This window comes from Vicugna pacos, chromosome 5, assembly GCF_048564905.1.
Source record: "Vicugna pacos chromosome 5, VicPac4, whole genome shotgun sequence".
Taxonomy (NCBI): domain Eukaryota; kingdom Metazoa; phylum Chordata; class Mammalia; order Artiodactyla; family Camelidae; genus Vicugna; species Vicugna pacos.
Window position 1 is genome coordinate 33,730,295 of NC_132991.1, and position 14,600 is coordinate 33,744,894.

The 14,600-nt window shown below is 43.2% G+C and overlaps 1 protein-coding gene across 1 annotated transcript in view; it reads right to left on the reverse strand.

Moving 5' to 3' along the window:
* Nucleotides 1-14,600, reverse strand: part of ACVR1 (activin A receptor type 1) — a 198,258-nt gene that overhangs the window by 162,128 nt on the left and 21,530 nt on the right. The gene's annotated exons all lie outside the window — the stretch shown is intronic.

Here is a 14,600-nt window from a genome sequence, read left to right on the forward strand (position 1 = left end):
ATTCAGGAGGTCTAGGGGAGGGCTTGAGATTTGCATTTATAACCCAGCTACCCAGTTCTCTAGTCCATACCACAAATAATTTAGTAGCAGAATTTTAGATCAAAGTGTTTGCAATGGAGATGAAGAAAAGCAGACAAATTTGAGAGCTCTTGTGTGGGAAGTCTCAAAGGACTCTGACTTGGACAACTTGGTGGAAGGAGGTGGCATTTATTGACACAGGACACACCAGAAAAGAAAGAGCAACTTTGCGTGGGAGACGAAAAGCTCAGTTTTGTAGATGTTGAGTTTGATGTGTCTTAGGAATATCTAAGGAGGCAATCGTACATATGGATCTGAAGCTCAGGAATGAGGAGGAAGCTGGAGATACAATTTAGGAATTATCAGTATGTAAGTGGTAACTGAAGCTATGAGAATGGATGCTGTCAGTGTAGGGAGAGAGTATAGAGCAGGGGTCAGAAACTCAAATTTGGCCTGTTGACCATGTATTGGTCTTCTTGTAAGTATGCTGGGAAGAGAAAAGGTTCAAGACAAAGCATGTATTTAACATCTGAGTGGTCATGAGACAGGATGGAAGGGGGCAAGGCACAGCCAATCAAGGAATCACAGCAATTTAACACCAAAATGGTGGAAGATTCACCTCCTACTTGGCCTTGAGGATTAAGAGGTTTAACTTCTAGTAGACCTTGAGCGTCACTATATGCTCATTGTATCAGCGAGATCAAATAACATGCCCGCAGGCGCCATGACAGCCCCAAGGCTAACTACAAAAGGCCAAAGAATGGGCCGTGGCCCAATCCCTGGGAATCCCAGCCCCCTCTCCAGGGCAGTTGGAATGATCGCACCTGTAGGCTTGTGAAGCTACTGAGCCCATAAAACATGGCAACACCACGCCTAGTGGCGCTTTTATGCTCTCTCCCCACTTTGGAAGGCCCACGCTCTGTCTATGGAGTGTGTATCTACTTTTACTTTAACCTGAGCAGCCAATTCCCACATCTCTTTCCTTGCCTTTCCCTTGCCTTACACTCTGTGCAGTACGCTTCTCTTTAAATAAATCTACCTTTACTCGATGGTGGCTCACACTTGAATTCTTTCCTGCAGGAAGCCAAGGACCCACACTTGGTGGGGCACGTCCCAGGGGCTCAACTGAAGCCTGGGACATGGCCCTTATCATGCCCCACATCCGTTTTCCTGCATCAGTCAGGAGAAGCCAGCAAAAAAGAAAAAAAAAAGTCTGAAAAGAAAAGGCCAAAGAGACGGAAGAAAAACCAAGTTGTTAGCCAACAGTCATTGCTTTTCTTGCTGACAGAACAGGTTTTAGACGTAGGGATGGTTTGAAATCCAGGAAGATAAACTCCCCCTACAGCCCCAATGACTGAGTCATGGTTGATTTAATCTAGACATAATAATCTCATTCCACTTGGCCTGAAGATTGATCCAATAGCAGGCTCTGATCAATGAGGGGAAAAAAGGAAGTAGGCTCGGGTGAGTGGGGATTCAGGAAGGCATTTTTCTTTCCCATAAAAAGGATAAGAATAAGAAAAGGGCTTCATAGTGTCACTGCTTCCCCCTTGTCCCTGCTCTGAACTCAGACATGACATAGAGCAATGTCCGCCATCCTGGGACAGAGGGGAGATAGAGTGAAAATTCAACACTTAAGCACGGTGAAATTAAAAACTAAAAAGTGCTGATGACACAGCTGAGCTGCTGACCTGCTCTGGAACCACCTCCCTCTAGTGTCTTTGTCAAGCGAGGTGACAAATGCCCCTACTGCTTAAGCCACTGTCAGGGAGTTCTGTCACTTGCATTTCCAGCTGTTACTTAGAGTATATTGTACAATGTACTTCTGGAGCTAGACAGACATAGCGCAGATAGATACAGCGCTTAGCTTTGGATATGCTGTATGTTTCCTCATCTGCAAAATGGAGATAATAATAGTATCTATTCCAAGAACTTTCATATACTGTTGGTGGGAGTATAAATTAGTAAAGCTACTTTGTGAAATAATTTGGCAGGATTTACTAAAACTGAAAATCCATGAAGCTTAAGGTGCAGCAATTCCACTTCCAGGTAAATCTCAGAGAGACTCTTGCACAGTGCATCCAGAGACATGTACAAGAATATCCATCCAGGCACTTCGTGCAATAGGAAAAAATTAGCGATAGTCTAGATATCCATCAGGAAAAAATTCATAGGTAAGGTAGAGTATATCAATGTGACAGTATACAATGGAGCAGTTTAAACAGATGAACTAGCTCTCTATATATAGCAACAAGGATGGATCTCAGAAACGTAATGCTGAATTAAAAAAGCAAATTGCAGAGTGAGACGTGCTGTATGATCCATTTATATACGTTTTAAAAGCAGACACTACACTACATATTTTTGCGGATCTGTAAGTCTATGAAAAATAGATTGGAAGGACACACATCAGATACACTTGGGGATGAGGGATAAAGGAGATAAGAAAAAAGAGGGGTCATGTCTAGACAGATGATTATATCATGCCAGCAACGGAAAGGAGAGACTGATTGAATCAGTTCAATTCTGGGCATCTGCAGCTCAACCTTAGTAACAAAATAAAACAAAACAAAACACGAGTATCGGTCTTCTAGGATTAAATGACATGATAGCCCAGTGTCTAGCATATAGTAAGGACTTAACAAATGGTGGCCGTCATCCTTGTTAGGGTGCTTGCCTGCTGTGCTCTGCCTTTTTGCTTTCCATAGGTTCTTTCCAGTAATCTTAGAAAGATGAGGCATTTGGTTGGGTGTGTCTCTCTGTACCTACATTCCCAATTCTCATTTATTGGTTTGAGGGCTATGAAAGCAAAAGGCTGGGTTTGGGCCAAGGTCTTGATGTGCTCTGATGCTACCTGAATGGGCTAAAAAAAACCCCAAAAAACTGCTACCAGGCACACCCAGTGTGCAGCCCCAGCCCACCAGTCCCCCAAATAACCACAAAGAACACCTTACTAGTCTAAGTCCTTGCATCTTCAATAAGTAAGTTATATTAATTAGGACTAGACTGAGCAAGAAGGAGAATTTATTGGTGTATGTGAAAATTGGGAATTTCAGGGAAAAGAACTGGCTTCAATTTTCTCAACTGAATTGGGGAATTCTCATCGCCTTGCACCTACCTACCTTTGCTATTTACACAGCTGAAAGTCTGTTCTTGCAGTGTCCACTTCCAGGTACCAATTTTTGAACCAGTTCTGCAAGGAACTGAAAGGTTTGACTCACCAAGTGGAGAAAGGAATTTATTGGAAGCAGACTCTATAGTTCACAAAATTAGAGGAAATGCTGAAAGCCAGGTCTTGGAAAGAAAGGAAAGCAGGAAGCTACATGCTCTTAGCACGGAGTACATTCTGTTTCTTTAGGTTATGTCATGGGAACAATCCAATCCACCAACCTAGCTTCCCACTGTCATTCTCCCTGAAGAAAGAGTCTAATTGGCTTAGTTTGGGTCATATGGGGGACCCTGTGATTGACAGTCCCAATAAGACTACATAGAATTGGGAAGCTGTAGTCTCCCCCAAAATAAGCTTCTTCCAAAACAAGGGTGGGGGTGCTGGCCTAGCAAAACAACAGATGTCTACCATGCAGCAAAAGGTAGCTTGCATCTTAGAGAGTTTGAACAGTCACAGACAGAAAGATACGCTATTATAACTTCACTATCAGCTCACTTATGACGTGGGGAGCTTCCCTTCATAATTTCATCTCTTCCCTCTTCCATACGCGTAAAATGAGGTTCATGACACATTCCTTTCTTATATCATCAGATGTCAGTCTCCATAAATTAATAATTACTCAGAGCTGGAAAGGGTCTCAGACCTCTTAAGGGAGTGATTCTCAACCTTGCTTTGGCTGCACATTAAAATCACCTGGGACACTATTTAAAAATGCACACATCCAGAGATCCTAATTTAATTGGTCTGGGAGGGAGCGCTTGGGCATCAGTATATTTTTAAAGTTCCCCAGGTGATTCTAATGCGCAGCCACAATGGAGAAGCCCTGGGACAGGCTTCTAGGGATAGTCTGCTCTCAGGCACTGTCATTCTGCAGGAAGTTTCTCTGCATTTTGAGAGGTGACTGTCAGCTTGTTTCAATGATGCCAAGAGGGGGAGTATCTTAGTTTGCTTCAGCTGCAGTAGTAAAACACCATAGGATGAGTGACTTAAACAACAGAGATGTACTTTCTCATATTGTGGAAGCTGCAAAGTCCAAGATCAAGCTTCCAGCCGGGATCAGGGCCTGGGGAAAGCGCTCTTTTCTGTGTCCTCACATGGCGGAGAGGGAACACGCTCTCTGGTCTCAGTTCTTATAAGGACACTAATCCTATTGGATCGGGGTTGCACCTTTATAACCTCATTTCAGTTTAATTACCTCTGTAAAGGCCATAATCTGCAAATACAGTCACATTGTGGGTTGGGGTTTCAACAACAAGTTTGGGGGGTGGGGGGACACAAACATTCAGTCTATAACAAGGAAGTCAGAACTCACTGAGCTGTATAGTGTGACTCAAATTGTTAGGAAGCTCTGTTTCATATTGGGCCCCAAACTATCTCTTTCCAAATTCTTTCTACTTGTTAGTCTTCATCCTGCAGAAAGGGTTCAGAGAAATAGGAGGCAACTAACACAATGAACAACCATTTTGCTAGGTATTTTACCTACATTCTCATAAGATTCAGGAGGCTACTGTGAGGAAGATATCATTATCTCCAATTTATAGATCAGAAGACTGATATCAGAGAGGATGAGTAATCGATCTAAATTCATAAGACTGACTGTGGCAAAATGAAAATTCACACCCAGGCCTTTCTGCCTCCCGAGCCCGAGCTCTCTCCACCATCGTGTCGCAGTCATCCCTTCTACACGAAACACTCGGATACAGGAGGGTGAGGTTGCCTCTAGGCTTGAAAGCTGCGTCTGCCTCCTGAGAACATGCCCCGTCCATCCAAATGCTGCTTCTGCTACTGAGGGTGTCTTTCTTTTCTTTCTTCCCTTTATTTCATACTTTTATTATTCATGCTTTATCCTACTTTTGATTTACTTCTCTCCCACGTGACCTTATTTTTCCTCAGTGTCTTTTCTGGAATTCCTTTCATTTTACAGACTCCAGTAGAGACCAGACTTCAGCATGTGTAAGAATCATATGGAAATATTCTGATTGACTAGGTGAGGTGGGACAAAGGATCTGCATTCAAAGGAGCAGGCAGGTGATGGTGCTGCCATTGGTTGGTAGAGGCCACTTGGAACATGCTAGCATAGATGCACTTTTCAGCCTTTCTAACTAGCTGATCTGTAGGAAGGGTTTCATATGTTTTTTCACTTTCTCCTCAAGAGGGAAGATCAGCTTTTACTTCCAGTTCCTACGACTATGATGGGCACAGACAGAAAAAGCTTTGAGAAGGTAGACTCTCTAGGTCATGAGGGCAGGACACTATGGTTTGTACACAATGGGATATTTTTCCCTGCCTGCCATCCCCTTCCCCTTTTTGCCACAACAGCCCTTCTCTTTTACTTTGGGGGAGTGCTTTTAGCTTACGCTGTGTGATCCTGGTGGGTCTGTCGATCATGTGGCCCCACAAATTCCACCATAGGAAAGGACATAGGGGTCAGAATGTGTACACCACTTCCCTGGTCACAGTGATTGAAATCTAACTTGTTCAGCACATGATCCACAAAGGGTCAGTTAGATTTTTTCTTTCAGAATTGCCATAAATGCTGGGAGAAAAGAGGTGGGTTTTTTCCCTCTTCTGTTACTAGCTGCTGGGATGCTGCAGACCTGGTGATGCTGGTGGTCATCTCTGTCCTCACATGGAGGGAACCTATTGGGGGGAATGAAGCTAACACAGGGAAATAGAACCTGCAGGTGGAGAGGAAGAGAGAAGCCTTGCATCTAGTTTTGCTGAAGCCTGTTTCTCCCTTGGATTGCCCATTCCCTTCAGTCAATAGATACTCTTTGGTTTAATCTTGTTTGAGTTGAGTTTTTGCTTTTGGCAATGAGACTCAAGTTATGAAACATGCCCACCTTGTTCAACACTGCATCCCCGGTGCTTAGTAATCAATGCGTGCTCACAAAATACTCAGCAAACGCATGAACAGAGCGAGATCTCACTGCACAAATCCTTTTCTGGGGCTCAAAATTCACTAAAATACCACAGCTCTTCCGGGTAACTTCATGTGGAAACTGCTTCAGACTCTCTCTGTTTTGATTCCTAGGCTGGAGCAGATTCTGGGGAGAGAACAGTGATTAAGGACCCAGACTCTGGCTTCAGCAGAACTGGGTTTGGATTATGCCCTTACAACTCGCTGCTGCTTTAACACCTCTGAGGCATAGGCTGTGTTTGGTTGTTTGTTTTTACCTGCAAAATGAGGGTCATGTTATTTATGAAGCAGTTATCACTTTGATCTGCTCCATTCATCCTCTTCACTCTTTTTTCATAACTAAACCTGGTCTTCTGGCCCAGCGTGGGCATCTGTCCCAGGCAGGGCCAATGAGAGCACCTGTGTCCCAGCAAGGTCAGACTAACTCTGCTTGGAATTCGAATTGCTCGTGAAAATCCACAGAAGCGGTTGAGACGGTCATCCGATGACAACACCACAGACTGAGAAAAGCTGAGACTGAGCTCCTCAGAGCCACTGTCATTTCTGTGTTTCCTAACCCTGCTTGGGCAGCCCTCCTGGTCTGGGAGCTGGTCCAGAGGCCTTTCGATATATCTTTTTTGTTAGTTTATATAGGATACAACAGAAGATCCTCAGCAAAATCAATGTACCTCACAAGTTAGCTTTGATAATTAAATAAGATACACGTGAGGTAATCTGCTCATGCTAGGGATAAAATAAATGCTCAGTAATGCTATATTTTTTACTCCAATTTGACTTCTTATTTGGTGGACCCTATGTGGTTAAACAAATGAATCCTGGCTGCTTGTCCGGAAGTCAGCTATATGGAGTTGCCCATGTGAGAAACAGCTTGACTGTGAACTGGAGTCTATACACCAATGTCTACTCCTATGTCTTTAGGGAGGGTAAGAATCAGATGGAGAGATTCTGATTCAATAGGTCGGGGTGGGGAGGGGGTGCCTAGAGCTCAAGTTTGAAACTACCGATTATTTTCTCTCTCCATGGTGTCTTAATCCCTTCTGATTGGCAGATACGTGAAACTCCCATTATTTTTCAGTTTTGGGCTATAGGAGTAGATTGATTGCTCTTTGAAAAGCCAGCGCCCCCAACATTGATTTCATATGTATTACGTGTTTCAAATCAGTCTGTCTGTTGGCCCCAGATCGCCAGTCCCCTGCCGTCCCCGCCGGCAGGCCATTGCCTGTGTGCTTGCGTGGCACAGCACCTCAGGACCAGGGTCCGCGGCGGAGAGCCCTTTGTCCTGGGACATGGGGCGCAGCCGGAAAGGCGGCCGCCCCCTCGCCCATCATGCACCGCGCGTTCCTGGGGAACCTGGTGCTAAACCATTCATAGACGACCTGCTTCTGGGTCAGGGTTTCGTATGTAGCAGAGCAGCTCCCTTGCTGGGATCTATTGAAAGTCAGCCCTCGACACAAGGATTTGTAAAAAAAAGAAAGAAAGAAAGAACAAAATTTTAAAAATAAAAGTAAAGACAAAAGGTATAAAAACTAAAGAAAAAGAAAGAAAGTTCTTTAAAAAAAAAATCAGTCTGTCTGTAGTAGGCTGAATAATGACCTCCAAAGATATCTGGTTCTAATCCCTGGAACCATAAATGTTAAGGAAATAGGGGGTTTGCAGATGTAATTAAGTGAAGGATCTTGAGAGGGGGGAGATATCCTGGGTGGGCCCAAATTATTATCATCTGGGTGGGCCCCAAATGCCACAAGTGTCCTCATAAGAGAAAGGCAGAGGGAGATCATATCCACACACAGAGCAGAAGGCAACATGAAGACAGAGAAGGATCAGAATGATGCAGCCACCAGAAACTGGAAGAGGTGAGGAAAGGATTTTCTGCCCCTCCAGGGCTTCCAGAGGGAGCACGGCCCTACTAATGCTTTGACCTCTGCTAAGCAAAACTGACTTTGGATTCCTGGCCTAGTGGACTGTGAGAGAATAAATTTCTGTTGTTTGAAGCCATCAAGTTTGTAGTAATTTGTTACAGCAGCTGCAGGAAACTAATACACCACCGTAAATACATTTGTCAAATGTATTGAAAATCTGTCTAACCAAAAGCTGTAAGAAATGGAAACTTCATTCTATTTATTTAGGTTTTGGGGGGACCTTTTCTCTCCTGCTAACTTGCCAAACACCTGAGAAGAGTTGTTACTGCACTGTTTCAACCGCTCCTGTGGTGTGGCTCACAGACCACCCACCGCTGAATCACTCTTCTGTAACAGATTGACCTGCTTCTGATGCAGTTTCTGCAGAAGCCCTTAATGCCCCTCTGTCTGAGATAATAAGCCTTTCCCCCACATTTCAACCTTCTCCAGGAGCAGGAGACTGGTTCACAGCACAGTGGCCTTCACCCAACCCTCCCCTCCCCTTGGGATGGGGTCATGTGAGGTCAAACCTCTGGGGGGAAATAAAGAACACTGCTAAAGTTTTCTTTCCTTCTTTCTCTCCCCTAAGGTAATGATCATTTAAATTTTTCTCATACAAATGTTTGTAGAAAAAATTTAGACAATGTGAAAAAATATATAGTAAATAGCTCAAGTTCCTCTCTCCACATCTTCCCATTTTACTCCCTTCCATATATTTAACCACTGTTAAAAGTTTGATGTTTCCTTGCAGAAATTTCTTTAAATGCTCACAAACTCCATTGGCATGTACATGCCTGGGTGTCCACTTGTACACAAACAGACACAGAGACTTTTTTTGTTTTAAATTGGAAACAATAATGGGAAAGGTTAAATGCTGAATCAAAGCAACTCTGTTATGCCAAGATTAGAGCCATGGTTAGGAGAAACAGAAAACTATACTTGAGCTGGGGACATCTGGGTAGATGTTATTTAAGATTTTGAGCCCCAGACTTCTCTGAATCCTCCTGACCTGCAGAAGTGACCATCCCTCTCCATTAAGAGCTGGCACTCTTTCCTTGTTTGAAAATCATGCAGAGGCCTTTCCCTACAAGGCCACATGCTCCTTCCTCATGATTTGCCCCCATTTTCCTTCCTGGCCACGAAGGCCTATAACTAGGGTTAAGTTCCAACATAACATAGCTGGGGACATAATGGGCCTGATAAGGAAGGGAAGGGACTCCTACCCAAAGGAGTTGCAAGACCTAACTAGAATGTATTGGTAGGAGCTGGGACTGGATTCTGAGGCTACTTCATCAAGCAGACTGGAACAATATATTGGATACAGGAGAGTTTATTGATTTGTGGACAATCAAAATATAAGATTTAATACCCTGTCAAGGATCTGAGGAGATGGTGTAAACTCGTTGACTAATACAGATCTTAGAAGCATAGAAAAAAATGATGGCTCATAATAAATGAAGCTGAAATGCCAGAATTTCTATGGTAGACAGTGGAGAAAGGAACTAAAAGGTTTAGGGAAATAGGCATGCTGAAGTGGATATCCCTGCAAGGCTGGAAGAGACAGCAGATGATATGTACCATGGGAAGGACTACTAGACTCATCATTGCCAAGGCCATAGGTAGTGCTCTGGTGAGAGGAGAAGCAGCATCACTCAAAAGTTTATAAGACAGGGTTAAATGAGAGAGGTCATTACAGAATTAGGCTCAATGGTAGCAGTGGGGATGTTAGGGCCCCAGATCAATAGACAGTAGGTAGTGGCACTTAACTGCCAGAAGTAAGGGGGATGTACCTTTCTTAATAAGTGGCAGAGTCACAGGATAGCCAAGGGGGCCTGACCTGCAGAGAGTAATGGAGATGGTTACGAGAACACAGTATTCCTATGGGCAAAATAGATGGGCACCCAACAAAGATACAACTCAGCTTGTACCGTTAGAAGAAGAATGACCACTAGATTGAGGACAGTTAAGTGTTACGAGCACTTGATCAGCTCCTGGATCTGAATTAGTGTTTAGGTACAAAACCCACTGACTGAGTAGTCACCTATAGTTAGGTACCTCAATCATTTTGAACACTGTGGGAAACAAAGGATTAAACTGATGTTGATATTCTGAGACCCGAAGTATCATCACAGTCTCTGTGTTAGAATGGAGGCTTGTCAAGTCTTGCTCAAGGTCCTGCTTACAGGACCTGTGGGATCTGCTGATCCACCCAGCAGTCATTTTCATGATCCGGGAATGCACAATTGGGATTGAACTATGTAGCAGTTAATGGAGATCTGACTCTGCGTTCTTGGCCTTTGGGGGTAAGAGTTCTCATAGTGGGGAAGTCCAAGGAGAAGCCTCTGAAAATACTCCATCACTCCCCAAGTCCCATCCAAGACCAACACCAATATCACAACCCGAGGGTAGGGAGACAGAAAAAATTAGTGCCATCTCTAAGGATATAAAAACATGCAGGGATGGTGGGCTCTATTTAATTTGCCAGTTTGGCTCCCAGAAGAAACCAGATGAATCTTGGAAAATGACAGTTTACTGCAAACTTAAATTGTCCCCCTCATTGCAGCCACAGTAGTAGGTATGACTAATATCTTTACTAGAGCAGATGAACATGGTTTCAGGTACACAACACATGGCCTTTGGCTTGGCAAGTCCATTCTTTTACATTATGATCAGAAAATAGCCTCAGGAATAGTTAGCATTCACACAGAGTGGGTAATAACACATATTTACACTTTATTCCCAAAGCTGTGTTAATTCTCTGCTTTGTGTAAGAATATCGTCAAAAGAGATCTGGGCCATGTGGACATTTTATAGAACTTCACACTGATCCATTATTTCAATGATATTATATTAAGTTGGGCTAAGGAATAAGGGGTGGCCAGCATACTGGAGGACTTAGTAAGACATACCTGCTCCATGTGAAATAAACCCTAAAAAGAATTGTATCCCTGGTGCATTAGTAAAATTTTGTAGTTTTGTAGTCAGGGGTGTGCCAGGGCACACCCTCCAAAGCAGAAGCCAAATCATTGTATCTTGCACCATAGGAATTCCTATGCTTGATAAGTTGATCTCAGCTCTAGAGAGCACATCTTCCACACCAGAGCATGGCTCTCCAGCCCATAAACCAAGTGACAAGGAATATTGCCAGCTTTGAGTACATCCCAGTGCAAAAAAGAGTTCTGTAGCTAATCCAAGCAGCACCCTGTTGCTTGGGCCCCAAGACCCTGCAGGTCCTATGGTATTAGAGATGTCACTGGCAGGAAAGGATTCAATGTGGTAGCAGGGACTATGGCAAACCCCAGTGGGAGAATAAGAGTACAGACTCCTGAGATTCTGGCACAGAAAGAATTACATATTAAAAAAAAAAAAGCAACATATGCATGCTATTGGGCACTGATATAGATGGAGTGCCTGATCATGAGACACCAAATGGCTATGCCTCCAGAACTGCCTGTCAAGAGCTCGATTCACAGAGATCCCTCAAGTCATAGCCAGTTTGCGTAAGAGTCCGAAAGGCAAACCGCTTGAGCCCTGTAGCAGTTTGTTGTAAGATGAGCGAGAACCCCAAGTCTGAGCAGGACTAGAGAGCGGAAACAAGCTGCACAAGCACTGGCCCAGACTCCCACGACCTTCGCCACTGCGCACCAGCACCTCTCCCTCACTTCACTACGATCAAATCAGGAATCTCTTATCACCAGCTGACGGGAGAGCAAAACCTCCAAATTTGATTTACAAACAGAAAGGCTTAGTATGTGGGTGCTTAAAAATCGGAGCAGCTGCACGGCAGCCTCATTCTGAAGTGGCTTTGAAAGACAGTGGCGAGGGAAAATTCTCCTAGTGGGCAGAGTTTTGGGTAATGCACCTGTTTATCCACCTTATGTGAAAGAGGTGGCCTGAGGCTACAATATATCCAGACTCATGGGCAGGCACCCATGAGAGAGTAAGATTGAAAGAATGGAACAAGGAGGTGGATGAACATATGGGAGTGGGAACAAAGCGTGAAAATCTTTGTATTGTATGTTAAAGCCCAGCAGAGAGTGTCAACTACGGAGGAAGATCTAAACAGCCAAGTAGACAAGATTACTCTGCCAGTCCCTGTCACCAGCTATTTCAGTGCTGGCTCAGTGGGTACATGAATGTAGTGGCCATGGCAGGAGAGATGAATGCTTGGGTCCAACAGCATGGGTTCCCACCTACCAAGGCTGATTAGTTGCTGCTCCATCTAATGCCCAGTATGCCGGCAGCAGACACCAATCCTGAGTCCCTGATATATAAGACCCTTCCTCAAGAAGACCACTTGGTGTCAAGTTAACTACATTGAGTCTCTTCTATCCTGGAAAGGCCCAGGCTTGTTCTAACAAGAATAAACACATATTCTGGGACTGGGTTTGCTTTTCCTGCCTACGAGGCCTCTGCCACCATAACTGTCCAAGAACTTACAGAATATTTTTCCTCTGGGCAAGAATCCTATACAACATTGTGTCAGAGAGGGGAGCCCACTTTACTGCAAAGGAGATATGGGAGTGAGCCTATGACTACTGCTCACAAGATGGCCAGAAATATGAGAGACCCATGGAAGGTTATCTTCCAACTCTGCCCAAAGAATGATAAAGACTTTTCAAAAGGAATTTTCTCGAAAAACTAAAAATATGACCCAGCAATTCCATTCCTGGGTGTATATCTGAAAAGATATGGAAGCAACCTAAGTATATATACATACATAAAATGGAATACTATTCAACTACAAAAATGAATGAAATTTTGTCATCTGTAGCAGTATGGATGAACTGGGAGGGCATTATGCTTAGTGAAATAGGTCAGAGAAAGACAAATACCGGACTTATATTCCACTTATACATGGAATCTAAAAAAGACAACAAAATGGTGAATATAGCAAAAAAGAAGCAGACTCACAGACATAGAGAACAAATTAGTGGTTACCAGTGGGAGGGTAACATAGGGGTGGGAGAGTGGGAAATACAAACTACTGGGTGTAAGAGACTTAAGGATGTATTGTCCAACATGGGGAGTATAGCCAATATTTTGTAATAACTATAAATGGAAAGTAACCTTTCAAAATTCTATTCAAAAAGTAAAAAATAAAGAGCAGAACAAAACAAAACAAGGACACAGAAGCCAGCTTGAAGGGGTGCTCATTGGCTAGATTAGGAAAAATCTGAGCATGAGAATAATCAATTAGTGTAAAGAAAAATAACCCATTGAATAAAATAGGAAACTATGACTCTATATGTACAAATAAATAAATAGTCTCTCTTTCTCTCCGGTTTTCTTCTTTACGTGCCTTTCCCTCAGTGCTGGGATTTAACTCCTTAACAATGCAGTAGCTCATAAACTTTGGCCTCTGATTCTATTTTGGGGGGAACCCATGCTACGATGACAGCCATTGTCCTATTTTCCCCTGGGCGTACAGTATTTCCATTTTGATTTGTAGTTGATCTTTGTCTACTAGATATACTGGATATTGAGTTCTTATAATTTTCAGACTTCCTACTTGGTCATCTATCTACTAAATTTCAAAAACAGAAAGCCTCAAATTAGATACAATCAAATTCTTTTTTTTTTTTTAATGATTTGTGCTTCTGAAGTTTTGTGTTAAGCAGTTCGTCCTCATACCTAAGCCACAAAGATGTTTTGTTCTATTTTATGCTATTAATTAATAGTTGTAACTTTTATATTTATTCTTAAATCCATGTGGACTCCATGGTTTTTGTTGTGTTGTGTAGAGGACCAGTCTTATTCGTGTGCCTACAGCCAGCTGTTGTTTAGTGTCTACTCAGTTCCCACATGAATATGTCCCTGGCACTCATTTCTGTTCCTTTTTGTCCCTGTTCTTGAACCAAACCAGCCTTACCGTGGTGGCTTTGTACTGTGTCACATTAGCCATGCTGGAAGCACATCTCCTACAATTCTCTTTTCTGTATGGTTCTGACTTAGTGTTGGCCACGAGAGACGTTTTGTGTGATATTTGAAAAGTAGAAAATGAAAGGGCAGCTTTTCTTTTTCTTTCTTTATAATGCTCTGAGGGTCAGTGGTACAGTGACTTCTTACACAGCTGTCACTGATCTACTGGCTCATCTTGTTCTGTCAACCCAGACATTCAGCTCCTCCAGCTCCTGTCACATCTCCTCCAAGTTCTGCCCCAAGTGTGTGGGCACCTCCGTGGTGAAAGGTGCTACCTTCCCTCGCTGGTCACTCACAGCATTGAGATGGAAGGTGATGAGAGACAGATGTTAATTCTGCTTTGTCCTGTGGGTCTCAGTTTGTCCTCACTGGTTCCAATGTGTTTGTGCTCTCATCCACATCTAACTTTCCTTTCCAACTGCTGGTCTGTCTGACCTATAAAGACTTCAAGCTCAACCCAAGATGCAGGTCAAACAGCTGTCCTCTACCAGCTTCCACAACTGCATGGCGTCTAACACAGTGATAAATCCAATACCAGAGGCTCTCCATTTCTCTTGAATTCTTCATTCATGTAAATATCATCCTGTTCTTTATTACTATTGCTTCAAATATATTTTAATATTATAAAGTTTTATTCTACTTTTAAAAGGCAATCTAGGTATCTGAGGATATT